Source organism: Nycticebus coucang, chromosome 9, assembly GCF_027406575.1.
Source record: "Nycticebus coucang isolate mNycCou1 chromosome 9, mNycCou1.pri, whole genome shotgun sequence".
Lineage (NCBI taxonomy): Eukaryota > Metazoa > Chordata > Mammalia > Primates > Lorisidae > Nycticebus > Nycticebus coucang.
Genome location: NC_069788.1, coordinates 80,042,089 through 80,064,573, shown reverse-complemented (window position 1 = coordinate 80,064,573; position 22,485 = coordinate 80,042,089). Strand labels below are relative to the sequence as shown.

Below are 22,485 nucleotides of genomic sequence, written 5' to 3'. Positions count from 1 at the left end.
TCAAGTATCCAGCCCTTTATAACCTGTAAGTAACCACTGTCCTGAAGGCTGCAGACCTACAGAAATGCACAGATGCCTTTCAAATCAAAGGGTCCTCTAATACTCTCTTATGCAGACCAGAGTCTGTATGACCAACCACCAAAAAGTTGCTAATGAAGAAACACTGCTAACTCAATAAGGAGAAGAAAACAAATGACGTAGCTATAAAAACCCATTTTGAATGATCTATGTCATTACCTGTTCCATGTTGTAGCCATGTTTCTCTTTGGCAATAGCAATGTATTCATCCACTGAAAACACTGAAAAACAAGATGAGAGACCAGTAAACAAATGAGGGATACAGCACAGTATATGTCTGCTAGAATTGACATGCGTATGTCTTACTGGCCTGCCACACACAAGACTAAAATAAATAGATGGTAATAAAACAGGTTCATATAATTGCATTATGAACTCCACAGAGAAATGCCAAATATAGACTCAAATATTAACAGTAGATATCTCCTGGTGATGAGATTATGAAGTTTTTAAAAACTTAATTCCACTTAAATTTTCTATTAGAAAAATAAGTATTCTTTGAAAAATAATTACTTATCAGCAAAAAGAAATACGAATTAGGATTCATTTTTAGTCTTAGTTGAGGCTGAAGAGCGAGGAAGCTCTTTTTATCTTTAAAAAAAATCTTAGAGATAAATTACATGACGCAATGCTGGTATTTGCTTTCATGTATGTACTACTCCAACACAAGGTAGCAAATGCTAGCTTTCACACACTAAGGAAACACCAAGGAAAATGGATCGACTAGACCTACAGGAGACGGTCCCAGCCCCAAATATGAATCTATTCCCTTCCTAAGAATTCTTCAGTCCTCCTTCCCAGGTGCCTTAAATTCATGTACAATTTTCCTTTATAAAAATAACACAAGCTTACTATCTGGGTGAAGGGCACACTTACGACTTGACTCAGTTTGTACAAACACCAAAGTATGTAAATAAAACAAGAATACTCCCTAATCTTAAATTTAAAAAAAGATGGAAAAATAAAAATAAATTTAAAAAAACACAAGCTCAAAAAAACGCCCAAATCAACTAGCATAGTAAGAAACAAGCAGTAAAATCCCCACTAACCTCTATTGTCTCTTACTCCCAAATCTCACTCTCCATGAGCAATAACCAAACTTAGAGAAAACAGCCTCAGAGTGGTTCACTTGGCCACTGATAACACTATAGTAAGCAGAAGAGACCTAATAAAAATCAGAGCTTCTAAATCTCAGTGTGGTGTTTAGTTATACAACAACTCTGCTCCTAAATTTAGTATTAATGACAACCAATTTAGAAAACAGAAATCAATTTTGGAAAATAATTCAAACACTCTATTGCACACGTGTATTTTATTATTTGGTGAAAAAATATTCCATTGATAAACAAAAAAGTCGACCTAATTCCAACAGCAACTACCTATACTGCAACTCAACATTAATTTTAATACTAAGGTACTAACTTTCTGTTTCAATATGTAAAATATTTACAAACTACTGGTTACTTCACGCAGAATACACTAAAATTCCAATTCGCCTGTAAGTCAGCAATGACTAACTACATGACCGTAGTTTGTCATGCTGGTCAACAGGACACAAGTTGGTTTTAAAGGGGCATAAGAGAATTCTTCCAAAGTGTGTGCCTTGCTTTTTTTCTTCACAATAGAGTAAGACAAAAGTGCTCTCAGGGTCTAAAAAATACAAATATAAGGTGGGGTGACACAGGCAATGTGGAGGGGTCATCATGGGGGTAACCTGGATGCAAAAGGTAGCACGCCAGACCTGGGGGACAGACCAGATGATAAGAACAGGTCAGATGATAAGAACTTGGTAATGAAGTGCATCACAGAGTCAGGGCTCAAAATATGTAAGGAGAAAAAGAGAAAACAATCTGCTATAAACAGAGGGTCAAACAGGTGTGCTCGTACACTCAGCCTAATACTGGCTTTCAAGGGTCTTTAATAGATATTTGGTGAACAACCAATAAATGTCTCTTTAATGTTTTCTGTCAAATCTCAACTCCACCAGCACACTGTTATTCGCCCTAGCTGAGTAGCAATGTCTGCGTGGCCATAGGTCCATTACAATAAGGCAGGAGGCCTTGCAGTGGCTGTCACAGGGGCAGGTCCTGGCAGGGCTCCTCAGGCAGATGCTATTGCTCAGGAGTCCCTCTTGCTACATCAGTAACAGGGCCCATTAAGCCTGTCCCCAGTGTCTACAACCAGAGTTAACTAAAAATTACAAGGGAAACACAAACATTCTTTGGATACTACTCCACTTTCATCTGTTCTTTTGTTTTTTAACTTACGAATTAGCTGATTGTAGGAAATGTAGGGCAGACTATCCTAGATAAGGTTGGATATGACATTTGCCATATTATACACAAAATGGTATTCTTCCTAAGGTGACCTTTAAAGTCACACAACTTTTAGATTTCCTTGGAGACCACCTTGAGGACTCAGATTTAAAGGAAAGAAAGAACTCTATCATCACTAATTACATGTAGTCACTTGGCATGTCTTCCAGGTGCAAGTTGAGAAGAAGTAAATTAATATATGGGGAGCCTTCAAACCTGCAAAAAAAAATTTACTATCTGATACCCACTAGCAAATGCACAATTTTTTCATTCTTTTTCCATTCCCAGTGTCCAAAGATTAGAAAAACATTTACTGAATGAATGCTGGGGGTGCTATAACATAAACAAGTTCAACATTTTAGGTAAAAGGCAGCAAAAGTTAGGTATGGGGTAGGGAAGACCCAGGTCGAATGTCAGTCTGTCTCTTAATAAACTGAGCCCATGTAGCACAGCACACAGTAAGCACATATTTAATGACCCTGTTACCTTCAGCAACATCCTTGACCTTGCCATGAACTAGTTCGCACCAGCAAAGCCAAAACTATGCAACAGTCAGTATTCTTGCTCTTCTCCTCCCAGAGTGTTCCGGGCTACAGTGAACTCAGAATACAGCCAATGCTTTTGACAGACCTTGTTTGCTGCTGCTTTCCTACTCCATATAATCCTCAGCTTTTGTTTTCTTTAATAGTCAAAGGGACATGGATGCTACCATAGTTTTGAGAATCCGCAATACCAATCCCTTCCTATCACCCACCCTACAGATAGGGTCCTTGGGTCAATCGGAAAGAGTTGTGGGGAGACTAAGGTTACTCACACGGCAGCATTTACTGGCATGAAGCTCCCACACAGGGAAGGGCTATCCAGAAAGAAGTCCCAGTGGTAGTTTTGGGGTCTGGTATTAAGGGTACAGGAGTAGTAGCGGGGTGAGGGAGCTACAGGGTAATGGAGTAAGCTGTGCTTTTATGAATCTGTGAATGTTCTCACTCACAGGGCATCAGGGTGTTTGCTTGAGCCAGGCCAAGTAGGGGTCTTTAGGTGAAGATTTTCAGTGAGGGTGGCTGAGCACTAGAAAATGTTCTCAGTATCATGTTTGTTAGGTGTAGAGCAATTAATTCATCAGACATACCAGGGCATTGTCGTGACACCTACTTCTTCACAGTGTACACCAACAGCGGCTGATAAGACAGGGATGAAAATGAAAAGTACATTTTCCCAAACCTCCTATGTAGTTTCCTTTGGTGGAGCAAAAATAAGCTTTGAACCTAACAGAATCTGTTGCTAGCTATCTTCATAAAAAACAAAAGTTAACCAGACACTTAAGGTGAATGGATAAAAGATGAAATGGGAAGAAGAACAAGAGAAATACAATCTATTTGAGACAAACTGCTGTAAAACAAAGAAAACAAGGATCTTTGGTGACTTTTCCAATACTTTCTATCTCTGGCAGCAATAATCGTGATTCTGCCCTTAAAAGCTTAAAGGTTAACCAGAGTTAATCCCAATCTGGAAGCAAGAAGCCACTAAGGGCAAAGACTCATTAGGCGAACTGTGATCAGAATGATTAGCAAACTCCATGGTGTCAAAACATTTCCATGGACCTGGGCATTTGTAACCACCACCCAACGCATAGGAGATAGTACCAGGGAGTGATGTGGGTGTGAGAGTTGGCCAGGCTTGAACAGCTTAGCTGACATTCTAATCTGTTGGTTGCCAGTGAAATAATCAGTTATTGGGTTAACTATACTCTGTTTTAAAAACAATTCCAGGCTGGGTTGGGTGGCTCACACCTGTAATCCTAGTACTTTGAGAGGTGGAAGCAGGAGGAATGCCTGAGGCCAGGAGTTTAACATCAGCCTCCACAAGGAGACCTCATCTCTACCAAAAAAAAAAAAAAAAAAAAAATCTAAAAGTTAGCTGGGCATGTTGGCAGGTCTCTGTAGCTACTCAGGAATCTGAGGTAAAAGATCACTTGAGCCCAGGAATTTGAGGTTGCAGTGAGCTAGGATGACGGCCACTGCATTCTAGCCCAGGCAACAGAGGAAGACTGTGTATCAGGAAAAAAAAAAAAATCTATGATTGCATAATGCAATGTTCTTTAAAACTTGAAAATGCCTATTGAAACAACCGAGAGAAGAATCATCTACTCTTAAATTATGCTGGATAAAGACATACATCCCTCTTACTCTGTCTAAGAAGAACACAGATCATACTTTTGAAGGGACAAGAACTCTCCATTATGGAAAGCAAAGGTGAAAAAGTTAGGGGTTTCTTGGTAACATCACTTAAAGGCAGAATGTAAGATTCTAATTCATCGAGAAAAGTTATAAAATTCCTAAAGCCTAGTCAAACATTTATTGAATTACACATAATATGGTACAAAGTATTATATATACACATATTTTTGAGACAGAGTCTCACTGTACCACCCTCAGGTAGAGTGCGGTGGCGTCACACGGCTCACAGCAACCTCTAACTTTTGGGCCTACGCGATTCTCCTGCCTCAGCCTCCGGAGCAGCTGGGACTATAGGCGCCCGCCACAACGCCCGGCTATTTTTTTTGGTTGTGGTTTGGCCGGGGCTGGGTTTGAACCCGCCACCCTCAGCATATGGGGCCGGCGCCCTACTCACTGAGCCACAGGCGCCGCCCCAAAGTATTATATTAAATAGATCAAAAATATAAAAGGTAAAAGAAACTGATTTCCTGCTGTAACTTGAGAAAGAGCAGGCGACGGAACACACATACATGAAATGATGTCATAGGTGCAGGACAGCATGAGAATGCAGCGTAGTCAGCGAACAGCAACAACAGTGACGATGAATCAGGAAAAGCTTTCTAAAGATTTAACAGCTATGTAGATCAAGTAAGAATAGCTAACACTTGAGAATTTACTATGTATAAGCCATTGCTCTAAGCTCTTAATGAGAATTATCTTTGTATTCTTCCTTGATAATTACATTAGCATTCCCACTCATAAATGAAAAAACTGAGGCTCGGAGAAGTAATTTGGCTAAGGTCACAAAGCTGGCCAATATCAGAAAAAGAAATTGTTTGATGAAAACATTTCAAATGATATATAAAACCAGCACATTGTACCCCATGATTGCATTAATGTACACAGCTATGATTTAATGAAAAAAAAAAAAGAAAAAGGAATTGTACACACACAATGTCTGATCCCATAACCCATGGCCTTAAACCTCTATGCACAATCTTGTCTCTTGAGAAGAGGGGATTGAGGGAGATAGGCTCTCCAGACAAGAACAGCCTCTTAGGTACAGGGAACTGATCAATATACTGTATCTAGCTTGAATGGAGTTAAGAAACGAGACCCATAGTTGATGAAGGAAGTGACTGAAACTGAGGGTATGGATGCCTTGTGCTAAGCTTCAATTTTTTCTATTTCATGTTTTAATCCAATAAACTAAATTCTCTTAGTGCAAGTCTCAAATTCAACTATAAAAAGGAGGAAGAATGCAGACGAGAATCACCACAGTAATCTTGCCCCCCTGCTGGAAACTGCAGACATTCAGAGCATCTTGTGATCTTGCATATTCTATGCAGAGCAATAGGCTGACAGACACCATAAGGTGGGCTGAGGACAAAGTTTATAGCCTTCATACAGCTTAAAAAAAATTTACTATCAAAACATTTGCAGTGGTATTAGGTACTGCAAAAGAATCATGAAATCAACTTCGCTCTCATTAGTCAAAATGAGTATGCCAAAATTTTCTTTAAGAATATGATAAATATCATGGGATCTTTTTTTATTATTAAAATAAGAAATGAGTTATCACTGTAATTCGCTCAGAATCAAATGAGCTTACATAATTTAAGTAAAGCAATCTTGCCACCTGGTGGGCACGAACATTACTACAGCTAACATCTGAGGTCCCCTCTGAATATCTTTAGAAGGGAAGGAGGGCACAGGAGGAAACAACACAGGTCGGGTGTGGTGGCTCTTGGCTGTAATTCCAGCACTCTGGGAGACCAAGTGAGAAGGATTGCTTGAGGCCAAGAGTTCCACACCAGCCTGGGCAACACAATGAGACTCGTCTCTACCAACAAACATAACAAACATACATACGTAAGGGCAACAACATAAGCCACGGAGACTTTGCCAGAGTATAAAATGCATTTTCTTTATGAAGATGCTATTTCTTCAAGTAGTTTTGTAAAAATCTCACTCTTCCTTGCCCCTCACCACCACCAGTAAGTACTATAAAATCCCACCCAGTCTTATAGATAATGTGCCCTGGTGAAAACAAGAAATATGAATATCCTATCCACATTTCAATTCAACTTCTGGCATCTACTTCTACCTACACTGACCCTACACAGTCCCTCTGCTCAGTATTAATTTGCACGGCTTTGGGCAATTTCTACCCTCTCTCTCTATACCGCAGTTTCCTTATCTCCTATAAAACTAGATTATTATGATCTTAAGTCTTTTCCAGGGCTAACATTTGAGTAATTTTTTGAATCTTTAAATGTCAAATTTCAACTTTTTTGTATGCTGCATTAAAAAAAGTTTCCAGTGAAAAGGGGAGAACATTACTCTGCCCTCACCTCAGTCCTCGCACATTTGTGTATCCATCCAGAAAGTCATATGCGGAATCTCCTGTAACTTTAAAACTGATAATCACTAGAATGACAGTTGTTACCAATCAAAACAATATCCATCCTTCTATTTTAAAATGCCCAAAGCAAATATAAAGAATAAAATCAGCATAGTGACACACTATACCCTTGCATCTGTTCCACATCTAGTCCACTTTACTTGATTGGCCCCTCAGCAAACAACTGTGTACTCAAAGTAATCTTGCTCCCATTGATGTTTAGCTTTGTATGCTGTGAGCTGAAGGAAGGAACCAGGCTGAAAACACGATCTGCATCTCCCCTGACTAAAGATAACAATCCCTGATATTAACAGAGAGGAGAAATTTAAAAATACTGACACTGTTCATTCACTATCACCCCATAGCAGGCTACAGTAGAAAGAGCCCTAGACCATGAGCCAAATTTCTAGGTTTTTAGTAAGAACTTGCTGGTGGAACCCACTTTCTTAATAAAATAAGAATGAGATACTATTCTAATATTTCACTAAGTAGTAGGGGAGTCAAAATGTATACATGTAAAAAATTATTAAAATTAATTTCTTCATAAACATTTGCAAGATTCACCTAGAGAAAAGGGTACAGTTTATAACCCAAGAATGGGCTCAGCAAGAAGTTGAACCCAGGCCTTCAACTTCATTACAGCGGGCTCCAATTTAGCAGAGTTCCCAATTCTGACTAAACAGAATCATCTGAGAAACTACTTAAAAATGTTAGCTCTTGGCTAAGTGCCTGTGGCTCAAGCGGCCAGGGCGCCAGCACATACACTGGAGCTGGGGGGTTAGAATCCAGCCCGGGCCTGCCAAACAACAATGACAACTACAACCAAAAAAAAAAAAAATAGCCAGGCGTTGTGGCGGGTGCCTGTAGTCTCAGCTACTTGGGAGGCCAAGGCAAAGAGAATCGCTTAAGCCCAGGAGTCTGAGGTTGCTGTGAGCTCTGATGCTACAGCACTCTACTAAGGGTGACATAGTGAGACTCTGTCTCGAAAAAAGAAAAAAGCTAGCTCTTGGGCCCCACCCTGTCTAAAATCTACTGTGCCTAGAGAAAAGGGTACAGCTTGGTGAATTTTGACAAAGACCACACCTAGCTAAAGAAAATAACTGAACAGACTCTATAGCTTTTTTATGGTTTGCTTTGGTAACACTCCCATGTGATTATGATGGGCTGATTTTGAGAACCAGTGAATTACAGCACAATATTAATGAGTAAAGGGCATAGGTTTAATAACATCCTCCCACTTAAATTTGATAAAAAACATTTGGCAAGCACAAAATTTTAGTTTTGGCCAGAAAATGATTAGAAAATATCAGAATCACAGAAACAAGAAATGTACTTTTTATGTTACTACTACACAAAATGAAGTATTTAAACTAAAAAATTTCACTCATGTAAAAGTCCTTTCAGTGACTAAAGAGGCTCTTTTAAAATTACTGATTTCCAGCCCACCCCTGCTGAGGGTGATCAGAAGAAAGATTTTAGAGTCTGCAAATCCTAGTGATTCCTTATAGTGTGTAACCCAAACCTTTAACCCCTCTCAATCTATGTGTACAATGGTTCTTCCCTCAGTACAATCCATTTGGATACAAGGACTGCTTATGAGAAGAGGGGTCCTAAATGAGATTCAAATGGCTGAGGGAAAACAGAAGGAGGTTGCATTATAGGAAGGTTCTGTTGTAACAAGCTTCAGACAAGTCTCTTCCCCTATGAGGGACCTGGGTTCTTTAGCTTTAAAAATGGAAGATTGTGTGTGGGGGTGGGGTGGGGGGTGGTGCTGAGGTGGGAGGATCACTTGAAGCCAGAAGTTCAAGGTTATAGTGAGCTATGACCACACCATCCAGACTGGGCAACATAGAGAGACTCTGCCTCTAAAACAAAAAATTTGAGTTTAAAAAATGGAAGCTAACCTGCACAGTGACAAAGTGAGAGGATTGGGAGGAGGTATGATGCGTGTGGGAAGTGGCAGATGCTCCCATTGTTAGGTGTGACCATTTGCAATACTTGATTCTTGGGTAGGGGGCAGGGGGTTCTTCATCCAGTAAAGAATCATCAATAAACTCTGTTATATAAATAGGCTCTCTAAGAGCTTTCAAAGTAGGTTGCAGTGAAGTTATTTTATTTTTTAATTGACAAAGATTATACATATTCATGGGGTACATAGTGTTCTGATTATGGAAATTAGTATATCCAAGTAAAATTTTTTAAATAAGCCAATATGGTTTACGTTGACTTCTTCTCCACGGATTCAACATATCTTTCAGGACTACTGTGTGCCTGCTGATGCTTGTATAGCCATGATTAAAATAGACAATATCTACCCCTATGAAATTCACAAGTTTGGCTGGAGAAATAATTATACAAATAATTAATTCTAACAGTCATAAGTGACAGGGAAAATGAACTATGAATGCACTTAACTGGGAAACCGATCTGCAGAATCAAGGAGGTTTTTCTTTTCTACTGGGAAGGGACATTATAAATTCCTGCTTATTCATGTTTTATTAATAGCAGGGAAAAATAGAAAAAAATCTAAACGTTCAAGAATGGGATATGGGTAACTAAATTAAGCTACAAGATGGGATATTATTCAGGGTCAAAACTCAGCTTAATTTTTTAATCATAGGAAAATTAAAGTTGAAAAACTATTACATAAAGGATGATACCATTTGCACTTAAAATCAGAATGCACAGAAGCATACAGAAAAGACTTGAAAAGACTTGAAAGCAAACTTTACTAGTAGTTATGCCCACATACTGGGGTGAAGAAACTATAAGCTATTTTTAATAATAAAAACAAGACCAGGCAAGGTGGTTTTGCCCATAATCCTAGAAGTCTAGGAGGTCGAGGAAGGATTGCCTGAGCTCAGGAGTTCAAGACCAGCCTGAGCAAGAATGAGACCCCATCGCTACTAAAAGTAGAAAAACTAGACAGGTGTAGTGGCGCACGCCTGTAGTCCCAGCTACTCAGGAGGCTGAGGCAAGAGGATTGTTCAAGCCCAAGAGTTTGAGGTTGCTGTGAGTTATGACGCCATAGCACTCTACCCAGGGTGACAGAGTAAGGCTCTGTCTCAAAATAATAACAATAACAGGAAGATTATATGTAATTGTTTCTAAACCATTTGAGAGTTTCATACATTATGCGTCTATTCTCTCAAATAGGTTTTCCAAGAGTAGGTATATTCTTTTACATAACCACAGAACAGTAAATTAAACATCGAAGATAATCTGCTTCCATATTCCAACCTGGCCAATTGATCTCAAAATTTGTCTTACTGGCGGCACCTGTGGCTCAGTAAGTAGGGTGCCGGCCCTATATACCGAGGATGGCAGGTTTGAATCCAGCCCTGGCCAAATTGCAACAAAAAAATAGCTGGGCATTGTGGCGGGCACCTATAGTCCCAGCTACTTGGGAAGCTGAAGCAAGAGAATTGCGATGCCACGGCACTCTACCGAGGACGACAAAGTGAGACTCTGTCTCTAAAAAAAAAAAAAAATTTGTCTTACATTTGCTGAAGCATTTTTAAGTAAATCCCAGTTAGTTCATTTAATTCCTTCAGGGTCAAAACTCAGTTTAATTTTTAATCACAGGAAAATTAAAGTTGAAAAACTACTATATGCAGGAAGACTCCATTTGCATTTAAAATCAGAGCAAATAGAAGCACCTCTTTAAAAATGTGGGCATGTTTTTTTACATAACCACAATGTTATTAACACACCTAACAAAATCAGCAAAATTCCTTGGTATGTGAAACAATGTTTTGATCACTAGACTGGTCTAAAATACAGAAGTCCAACAAGAGCAATTACTGGAGACATTGTGGAGCAAATAAACTTTGCATTTTGCTGGTAGCAGTGTAAACCAGTCTGACCACTTTGGAAAATAATTTGTCAATGACCTCTCAGAGCTGGGCACCTATGTTCCAGGTGGGGATCAAGAAATAGGTCAAAGAATATGTCTAGTAGTACTGTTTATGACAGTCAAAAACTGGAAACAAATGTCCTCTGTCAACAGAAAGGAAAAATAAATTGTAACCGAACAAAATGAGAATTTTTGGGGTTTAAAATGGTGAAGCTAAAACACTAATACAATTAAAGGGTAAAGTACTGTAATTCTTAATATTTAATGGAAGTTTCCAATACAGGTTATAAATTCAGCTCATTCAGCTGTTTATTCCAATAAGTTTTGTCTATCTTAGCTAACTCTAAAGCACTTAAAAGAGAATGAAAATGATAAAAATAATTTTTACACACTCAAAAAAAGTCATTTTAATGCCAAGTTCTAACCTCTTCTATTGCCATATACTTAAGAAAAGCTGAAAACCAGGCCAGTCCAGACTGATCCTGTTCCTGCTGCTGCTCACATTCCAGTCACAGAACTGACAGGTAAGAATTTTAAATACACTTCTCCTTCATAACTCTCCACGAACTGATAATCTGCCGGGGCAGTTTCTGTAAGCTACACTTGGGCACCGGCTTGTCAGATTCTCATGTATCCCTCCAGGGCCTGCCGGTACTTGGTACATAGCACTCACTCAAATATTTACTGAGTAAATAAATGCTCACCACAGGTAAGTGACAAGGAAGAAAATGACCCACACTGCACAGCAAATCACTGAAAAGCCTGTATGTTCAAATCTCTATACAAAGGAATCTTCACACTCCCACCATTTTCTCATTCATTCAACAAGTACTTATCATACACCCACCACATACCAAGAGAGAGCTAACAAGGAATTGAACAAACATGTCAAGTTTCTCCACTCAGCTTTAGACGATAGTGGAGAGAAACATAAAACAAATAATACTGCATCAGGGGGTGATAAGCGGAATGAAAGAAATAAAGTGAGGTGAAACGGGTAGTTTGTGTGGTCAGATTAGACTTCTTTGACACACTGACACTTAAGCAATAACCAGAAGGAATTGAGGAAGTGAGTCACGTGGACATCCAGGAGAAAGGGATTCTAGACAAACAGAAGACAGAAGCCTCCAAGGAAGATGTTTTGGATGAGTTCAAGAGGGCAGAAGTGGGGCCAGCCTATGAAAGACCTTGTAACTGTCAGGTTCTTTTGGCTTTAATTTACAGTGAATTGGAAAGTAATATCAACATTACATACTGTTAATATTAACATTAACATATTAACATTAAATAATAATTTCATATACAATATACTCCTGAAAATGTGCAGAGGTCAAATGTCAAAGTAGAAATGACTTTTGTGTGTGCTGTGGGTACAAGGAGGGTTCCCATTCCAAGAAAGGTAAAATTTATTTTAAAATCCCCCATGTGACCCTGCTTTTGTACACAATTTTAAAGTCTGTACGTCTAGCATGCTATTTGTGTTAACTTTTTTCTTTATGGTTAACTTCCAGATTAAAAAAAAATTGACCATCTTGATTGTCTCTGGCACAGCTAATGATCTGTCTTTGTCTATTCTAACATTGACACCTATGCTTCTTATACCGTACCTGGAATTCCTCATCTTTATACTATAAAAAAAATGCAAACACTTAAACAACTGCACAAGCATTTACTATATACAGCTTAAAAAATACATAACACATAAACAAACCAAGACCATCTGTTTCTCACAGATATCCAGTGGCCAAAAGTTACCTTACTATATTCTACCCAAGGCAACAGCAGTCTATCTGGACATTCGCTGTTCAGGAAACTATCAAAGCAAGGAAGACTTCCCCTTTAGCCCCACTTCACCTCTTTCAAGCCCTACCTGAAAAAAATAAAAAAAAATTTCTCAAGAAATCATCCTTGGAGTACTAGCTACTTGAGTCCCAGAGTTTGAGGTTGCTGTGAACTGTGACACCACTGCACTCTACCAAGGATGACAAAGTGAGACCCTGTCTCAAAAAAAAAGTGAGACCCTGTCTCACTGACCCTTTTTCCTAAGACTCTCAGACTATAGTTTTGCATTACATTCGACCACACTTGCTTTGGTAAACTTTTTGTCTTTCCTAAGTCAATAAAAGGAACCAGACTGGTCCTAAGATCTGGCCTAACTCTACATACATTTCAAAGAAGACATCATTTTTTGGGCGGCGCCTGTGGCTCAGTGAGTAGGGCACCAGCCCCATATACCAAGGGTGGCAGGTTCAAACCCAGCCTCGGCCAAACTGCAACAAAAAATAGCCGGGTGTTGTGGCGGGTGCCTGTAGTCCCAGCTACTTGGGAGGCTGAGGCAAGAGAATCGCATAAGCCCAAGAGCTGGAGGTTGCTGTGAGCTGTGTGAGGCCACGGCACTCTACCGAGGGCAGTAAAGTGAGACTCTGTCTCTACAAAAAAAAAAAAAAGAAGACATAATTTTTAAAAACCTGAGATTTCTTGTTACTACTATATCCATTTTATTTTTGCTAATCTTTGAGTGCTTCACTACACCAGTGAAGTTTAAATCTCGGGGGGCCTACATATAAATGCAGGGATGGGGGGCTGTGTGTGGAAAGTACAACTGTGCAGTACTAGGTCCCACACGAAGACCAGGGGTGGTGTCCTGAGCCTTTGAGGGTTAGGGGAAGGGAGCTGAATATGGTGGGTGTCTGGGGTGTAGATCAGATGGGATGGAGCAGGGTATGGAGGATGCCCAGGGTGGGGTGTGGAGTCCATGCAGAAGGCCAGCTGCACAGCATCACAATCACAGAGAGAGCCAGTAGGCGTATGTTCAGTAGAAATGTGTGGAATGAAGGATGGAATGGGGCAGATGCACCTGTATCCAAAGGTGTGTCAAAGGCCACCCAGCTCACCCACCTGCCCCACAACCTGTGCACCTCCTCTGGACAACTTGATGCTCCTGACATTGCTGACTTCACTTCCTGAATCTCCATTAGGCCTCCTTTTAACAGCACTGGCCTGGTTAGGGTGGCGACTTCTCTCACCTGGAATGGCATCAATGCTTACTACCTCTAGTCCCTACTCTTCTCTAAACTGCAGGGCTCTGTAATATAAATCATATCACTTCTAGCTAAAAAATCCTTCAGGAGATTTTTGTCCCTTTAAGAAATCAGCCTGAATTTCCAGTTTCATAGCTGCTCGCTTCCCCAAGGATAGCACTTGTCACTGCCAGGCAAATCTCTAATTAAGCACTGGATTTCCTCTCCACATCTTTATGCCTTTGCAAATGTGATCATGTCTTCTCTTAGATGCACTCACGCTCCTGGTCAGACCAGGAAGCGCCCACTCATGTTTCAACATTTTACTCAAATGTCACCTGTCTCCAACAGTTTCCTTATTTCTACCCAGGAAAAGCTAGCACCATCTGGTGAGTCTCAAGGGGAACATCAGAACACTGAATGATGTATAGGAAATGCCTGATGCTAAAATAAGGTAAGCGTTAACTGTCCTCTTATCCAATGAGTGAGCATTGGTCTCAGTCTGAGACCCTCCAGATCCCATCACGTGAAGACAGGTGGTTTTTACTTCGTGTGCTCCTTGTTCCTGAAATCTCAACTCAGTTTCATCAAGTACTTTTCCATGATCATTTATTTAATATAACACTATTTAAACTCTATTGTTCTCATCTATGCTACTGGAGATTATTTACATTTCCTCAGCATGATGAGTGTCTCCTAAAGCAAGTTTTCTAGGCATATCACATAGGTTGTATCTCCCAATAAATGAGCTTTACTTAGACATAGCCCAAAGCAACTAGTGTAATATTAGTAATGTTTTAAGAATTTAATTATAGCTTATTAAATGAAGAAGCACATAAATGAAGACAGCTTTAGTAAATACAGTCTGGCGATCAGAGATCTGGACCAAATTTGGCTACTAACTAGCTGTGGTCTAGACCTCAATGTCTCTAGACCTCAATATTTCCCTAAAAAGGAAGCACTGGACTAGAAAAAGTACATATAAATTATGTGTTCACATGCTCATTTTCTCCCTCTGTCTCTATGAGAGTATAAGCCTCCTAAATCTCTCTCTTCTGTTATACTACCAAGGACACAGCTGCTCAATATAAAACATTAAAGAAAACCCATTCTCACTAAATAAATGCAAAGTCAATGTAACCCAAGCAAGATAGTTTGGGAGGGAACTTGATACCACTGAGATTCACCTAAAAGAATAAGCAGGCTAGTGCAGTGGCTCACGCCTATAATCCCAGCACTTTGAGAGGCTGAGGTGGGAGGATTACTTGAGGCCAGGAGTTCAGGACAGCCTGAGCAAGAGCAAGACCCCATTTCTACAAAAATTTAGAAAAATTAGGTAGGTGTGGTGGCATTCACCTGTAGTCCCAGCTATTCAGAAAGCTGAAACAGGAGGATTGCTTGAGTCCAGGAGCTTGAGGTTGCAGTTAGCATTATGTAATTGTCAAAACCCATAGAACATATAACACAATAATGAACCCTAATGCAAACTTTGAACCTTGAATGACAATGATGTGTCAATGTAGGTTTGTAGATTGTGTCAAATATGTTCTGATGGACTCCACCAGTGTAGAGAGTATAGATGCCTAGTGGCAGAAGGTATATGGGAACTCTCTGTACTTTCTGGTCTAAAAATATAGTTGAATGCCTACTGCTCTACAAAATAAAGCCTATTTAAAAAAGAAAAGAAAAAAGGAAATGAGAAATGACGTATTTGTCCCTTAACCTAGTAATGCTGTTTCTAAGAATTTATCCTGAGGAAATAAATAAGATGTTCACTACAGCTTTTTATTGATTTATTGATTTATTTTATTTTTATGATACATATTAGATGTACATATTTTGGGGATCCATATGATAACTGGATACATTCATATAATCCAAGCAGGGTAGTTTGGGATATCCATTTATGTTTTCTTTATACTAGGAACATTTGAATTATTCTCTCTCTTAGCTATTACAAAATGTATAATTGATTAATGTTAGCTGCAGGTACCCCACTTATCTAACAGTTTTAAAAAACCCTGCAAGATAAATACAGGTAGATAATTTTGTTTTGACTTTACCTCTTTCATGTTTACAGGGATGGAGCTGGAACATATTCTTCTTAGTAAGGTATCTCAAGAATGGAAGAAAAAGTATCCAATGTACTCAGCCCTACTATGAAACTAATTTATGGCTTTCATATGAAAGCTATAACCCAGTTTTTTTTTTTTGAAAGATGATTAAATTATGATACAAAGATACCTGTCACAGTAAAAAATTAGACAATTGTAGAAATATTGAGAAGGAACAAAATCCCAAATGTATTTTTAAGACCAAATTGATGAACAGCTCATATTTTGTGATAAACATTTACTTGTTAATTAATATGCATTAAGATATCAGAAAAAAAGATATGTACTGTAAAATAATAAAAATAGGAAGGCTTTCACCCTATCTGTATTATATATTACTTGAATTTCCTATGATGGCATTTATTATTACTACCACAAAATAATTTTTATAAGCTTTAGGTAACCCTAACACACAGAACTCTGAACACTGCAAGACAGAAACCAACGCAGGAGAATCCAGGGATCTACAGACATCCTTATATATAAGTTTTGGACACTATATATATATCCTAACTCTCCTATTTCTATTTAAAGTCAGAATAAATGTTGGCAGTCAAGACTTCCACAATTTTTCAAAATAAAGAAGAAAGGCAAGTAGAAAAACTTCTTTTTTGCCTGTATCTTGGAAAGAAGGAAAATTGAGGGAAAAATAATAGATGGCAAAGAGAAAAAAACCGTATACTTGCTTGCACTGAAATTATAACTACATTCAGAGCCTGGCTAGGATTAGACTACTGGTGAAGGAGTAGATTCCCAAAGCTCCACAAATGGGAAGAAGGAACCCGACTCATATCAAGGGACCACACTGTTTATATCTGCAGAAGTGTGTCCCCTTCAACGCACAACTCCATTCCTAGGAATATAACATAAGGAAATACTAAAAACGAAAAAGACAAATCTTGGTGACCCAGTTTTCCACTATAGTCTTCTTTTACTGTATAAGGGCAACAAATTAGAAACAACTTAAATTTTCAATGCAGCAATGGTTAAATACGCTGAGACAATTATAAAAGGAATATTACACAGTTATATAAAAATGTTTACAAGGGTTTTAACGAGGTAAGAACTGCTTAGGGTAAAGTTTAGGAAGACAACACACAGACATACACACAAAGAGACATTTCATCATCCCACTTACAGGGTTCCCACCCATAGGTACAGGAAAGAAAAATTGGAAAAAACACCCCCAAATATTTAATCATCTCTAGGAGAAGAAATAATGGGTGAATTTGTTTTTCTGTATACTTTTCTATGTTTTCTGAAATTATAACACTATAAACATTTGCTACTTTTATTTTTTTTTTTAGAGAGACAGTCTTGCTGTGTCACCCAGGCTGAAATGCAGTGGTTCAGTCACAGCTAACTACAACCTCAAACTCCTGGGCTCAAGCAATACTCCCACCTCAGCTTCTTGAATAACTGGGGCTACAGGTATGTGCCACTATTTTTCTTTTTAAATTTTTTGTAGACATGGGGTCTCATCATGTTGCCCCAGCTGGTTTCAAACTCCTGGCCTCAAGTAATCCTCCCACTCAGCCTCTGAAAGTATTGGAATTACAGGCAAGAGCCACCATGCCCAGCCATATAAATGTTACTTTTATATTAGTTTTTAAAGTTTAAAGTTTTAGCCAATTTTAACCTTTAAAAATTACTATAAGTAGGTCTTGCAATTAAACTACAAATTTATTTTAGGCAATGCTACTGTTTAAAAATCTATTAACTTTCCAGGTGGCTCCTGTGGCTCAGTGAGTAGGGCGCTGGCCCCATATACCAAGGGTGGCAGGTTCAAACCCAGCCTCAGCCAAACTGCAACCAAAAAAAAAATAGCCAGGCGTTGTGGCGGGCACCTGTAGTCCCAGCTGCTCCGGAGGCTGAGACAAGAGAATCACGTAAGCCCAAAAGCTGGAGGCTGCTGTGAGCCATGTGATGTCATGGCACTCTACTTGGGGTGGTAAAGTGAGATTCTGTCTCTACAAAAAAAAAAAAAAAATCTATTAACTTTCCATATTCTAATCTTTTCTTCTAGATCTATGAAAAATAAGATGATATTAAAATTAAACACTGACTCCAAAGACTCCAATAGGTAATACAACAGCAGAAGATACTAATACAACTTAAACTGTAATAACACCTTTAAACTGTAATAGTAGCTGGAATGAGACAGGACTGAAAAAGAAAAAAAGGGGGTGGTGCCTGTGGCTCAAAGGGGTAGGGCGATGGCCCCATATGCCGGAGGTGGTGGGTTCAAACCCAGCCCCTGCTAAAAATCTCAAAAAAAAAGAGATAGGCCTGAGAGCCTGAGTGGCACATCAGAGCATAACCCAGGAGTGAAGAACCAGTAAGCCTGGATGCTATTTCTGGCTCTGCGTGTTAGTTTCACAGCCCTCTTTGAACTGTGGAATGCCATCTGTAAAATGGAGACAAATCTTTCTCTTGGGTTATTGTGAACGCTGAATGAAAAGCATTTTACTACTATGCTTGGCATAAAGGCTCAACAAATGCTCACTACGCTTAACATTCAGGTCAGAGTACGATAATTTAACACGAGCATTGTGACCAACTGGATTATATCCAGGAAGGCAACAGAGATGAAAAGAGACCCCCAAAATCAAACCATCTGAAAAAACGATAGAAGCCACTATGCAGGTGGAACATGGACTCAGAAAGTAAAGGAGATAGGATGACTGAACGTCTAATAAACTCACATGGAAGCAGATTTAGTTAGGAGAGTTCAGGAAAACAAAGCTTTACAAATTAAAGGGAGTCGGATTTTCAGCATAAAAAAGAGCATGTTCAAAAATGGAATAGATAACTTTTGAAAGGTACTTGAAAGATCCATTTGAGTACTCAAAGTGTTCAAGGGAAAATAAAACAAAAATCAAAAAGTACTTTAAAAGGTCTTTCCAAGGACAGTAAAGGTATCAGAAATGCCAATACTCTTCCCATTATTGTGCTTTTCATCAAAACTCACAAAACAGCAGCCTGATGGCAGTAAAATTAAGATGATCTTTTTCTAAAAATCAGATTAGACTGGGTGGCATCTGTGGCTCAAAGGGGTAGGGTGCCAGCCCCATATGTTGGAGGTCGTGGGTTCAAACCCAGCCCCAGCCAAAAAAAATCAATCAGATTAGACTGAGAGGAGTCTTATGATGTTGCTAAATTTAACATTACTAAGGCTACTTGGATTTCCTGTGCTTCGTGGAGAGTATTATAGAAAAAAAAAAGATTTTTATAGATCAAAACTAAACGTGTCTTTATGAGCACTTAGCACCTTATATATACTAAGACAGAATATACAGGAGGAATATAGAGAATAAACAGCATCTCTCACACTGAGCTGGCACTGGAAACCTGGTAGCAACTATTTTAATACTGTAAAACATATTTTGGAAAATTCTAATCAAAGCCTAATAATTCTATGCTTTACTCACAATTTAAAAGATTTCATATGAACGTTTAACACTGTTAGCTTTCTAAGGCCTATCACATTTGACAGGGATTTTTTTTTTTTTTTGAGACAGAATCTGTTGCCTAGGCTAGAGTGTAGTGGCAGCATCATAGCTCACTGCAGCCTCAAACTCCTGGACTCAGGCAATCCTCCCATTTCTACTCCTCGAGTAGCTGGGACTACAGGCCCCCACATCACTATGCCCAGATATTTTTTGTATTTTTAGTAGAGATGGAGTCTTGCTCTTGCTCAGGCTGATCTCAGATTCCTGACTTCAAGTGATCCTCTTGCCTTGGCCTCCCAGAGTGCTAGGATTACAAGATTACAGGGGTGAGCCACTATGACAGGCCTGAATGATTCTTTTTTTTTTTTTTGTAGAGACAGAGTCTCACTTTATGGCCCTTGGTAGAGTGCCGTGGCATCACACAGCTCACAGCAACCTCCAGCTCCTGGGCTTAAGTGATTCTCTTGCTTCAGCCTCCCAAGTAGCTGGGACTACAGGCGCCCGCCACAACACCTGGCTATTTTTTTGTTGCAGTTTGGCCAGGGCTGGGTTTGAACCCGCCACCCTCGGCATATGGGGCCAGCGCCCTACTCACTGAGCCACAGGTGCCGCCCATGATTCTTAATCTATTTTTTTCAAAGATCCCTTAATCTATTTTTTTCAAAGATCCCTTTGAGGATCCAATGTCCTTTCCTCCCCAGAAAAATGCATATCATACCCAAAACTTTGCATATGAGTTAACAAACCCATTGAAATGCCATCCATGGGCCTTTTACTGAAAATTTCTGAAAGGGGGATTTAGTTTGTCTTTGCTTTTTTAAGTTATGAAGAAAATAAGACTATGAAAATGGCACAGATGCACAGTAATATACCGTGTATTATAAGTAAAATTAATCTTGCATGGTATTATTTGAACAGAGGAGATAGAAAATACAACTAATATTAATGGCTATTGAATCCCTACTCTCAAAATTTAATGTAGCTTAGAATATTTTCTCTAATAAAATTTTAAATGCTGTCAAATAGCCAATTCAAAATCTATACTTCCAATTAGATTCATGTCCTACATTATAAAGCCTATTTCCTTTTTTGTTTGAGACAGAGTCTTACTCTGTCACCCTGAATAGAGTGCCATGGCATCATAGTTCACAGTAAACTCAAACTATTGGGCTTAAGCAATCCTTCTGCCTCAGCCTCCTGAGTAGCTGGGACTACAGGAGCTCACCACAATGTCTGACTAATTTTTTAATTTTTTTTTAAGTAGAGACAGGTGTCTCACTCTTGCTCAGGCTGGTCTGGAACTCCTGAGCTCAAGTAATCCACCCACCTTGTCCTCCTAAAGTGCTAGGATTACAGGTGTGAGTAACTGCTTCCAACCCTATAAGGCCTATTTCCAATGACTTCTATCTTTGGTAGTCCTTCAAATTAGAACTTGTTTAACTCATTGTCTTTATAAATCTATAAAGTCCTAGATGAGGGAGTTATATGCTGCATTAAAATTTTCTTTCCATTCTGCACTTTTTTTTCTTGGTTACTTCAGTATTAGCTTATATAGCTTTTGTTAATCCTTCGGTAGACATGGGTCTTACTCTGTCACCGAGGCTAGAGTGGAATGGCACAATCATATGTCACTGTAACCTTCAATTCCTGGGTTCGAGCGATCCTCTCATCCCAGCTTGCCAAGTAGCTAGGAGACTATAGGTGCACTCCCAAGCCCACCTAATTTTTCTATTTTTTTATAGAGACAGAGTTTTGCTATGTTGCCTAGTCTGGTTTTGAACTTCTGGCCTCAAGGGATCCTCCCACCTCCAGTGCTCAAAGCTCTGGGATTACAGGTGTAAGCCATCACACCTGCCTTATAAAGCATTTTGTAAAAACATGAAGATTATGAAACCATTGGTTAGGGCACAGTAATGAAATACACAATGTCAAACTCTTTATTTTAAAATCTAAGAGAAATTTAATATACATATATGGACCTTTAGCTATAAAGATGCCTTAAAATTTTTATATTAAATTTCTTTGGGGCGGCGACTGTGGCTCAGTGGGTAGGGCACTGGCCCCATATACCTAGGGTGGCAGGTTCAAACCCGGCCCTGGCCAAACTGCAACAAAAAATAGCCAGGTGTTGTGGCCGGCGCCTGTAGTCCCAGCTACTTGGGAGGCTGAGGCAAGAGAATCACCTAAGCCCAAGAGCTGGAGGTTGCTGTGAGCTGTGATGCCATGGCACTCAACCAAGGACGACAAAATGAAACTCTGTCTCAAAAAAAAAAAAAAAATAAAATAAAATAAATAAATTTTTTTGCCTTCAATGCTGAAAAAAAAAATACATTAAGAAAGGTGGAAAATAAAAGACTTACATTTTGCTTTTGACAGATCCTGATTAGGTGATCAGACCAACATGCTAAGATTATCCCATTTTTAACTGTGTCTTGCCAGTTTGGCTTGGTAGAAAGAAGAAAGAACATTTTTGTTAAACTTTAACAGGTATATAAAGCAATAAGCAAGCCATACCCTTCTTGTCTTTTAAGCTTGAAACCATCACCCACCCTTTACCTACATCTTTCCCAATGAAATCACACACTTAATATATAGCAGGAGGATGGGGTGGGGAAGGCCACTAGTCCTTTCTATTCCACTTCCCTTTTTTTGAGACAGGATCTCCCTCTGTGACCCAAGCTGGAAGGCAGTGGTGTGATCATAGCACAGTGAATCTTCTAACTCCTGAGCTCCGATGATCTTCCTGCTTCAGCCTCCCCAGTAGCTGGGACTATAGGTATGCACCACCACTCCCAGCTAATATTTTATTTTAGAGACAGAGTCTCACTTTGTTGCCCTCCATAGAGTGCTGTAGCATCACAGCTCACAGCAACCTCCAGCTCTTGGGCTTAGGCGATTCTCTTGCCTCAGCCTCCTGAGTAGCTGGGACTATAGGCGTCCGCCACAATGCCCAGCTATTTTTTTGTTGCAGTTTGGCCAGGGCCGGGTTTGAATCCACCACCCTTGGTATATGGGCCCAATACCCCACCCACT

At 39.4% G+C, this 22,485-nt stretch overlaps 1 long non-coding RNA gene across 1 annotated transcript in view; it reads right to left on the bottom strand.

The window, feature by feature from the left end:
* LOC128593327 (uncharacterized) overlaps positions 1-21,988 on the bottom strand; it is a 28,978-nt gene extending 6,990 nt beyond the window's left edge. The window contains exons 1-2 of the long non-coding RNA XR_008382326.1: positions 21,813-21,988; positions 238-290 (exon numbers count right to left, since the gene is read on the bottom strand). This is a non-coding gene — a long non-coding RNA (uncharacterized LOC128593327). The remainder of the gene's footprint in view (positions 1-237; positions 291-21,812) is intronic.
* Positions 21,989-22,485: the final 497 nt, after the last annotated feature.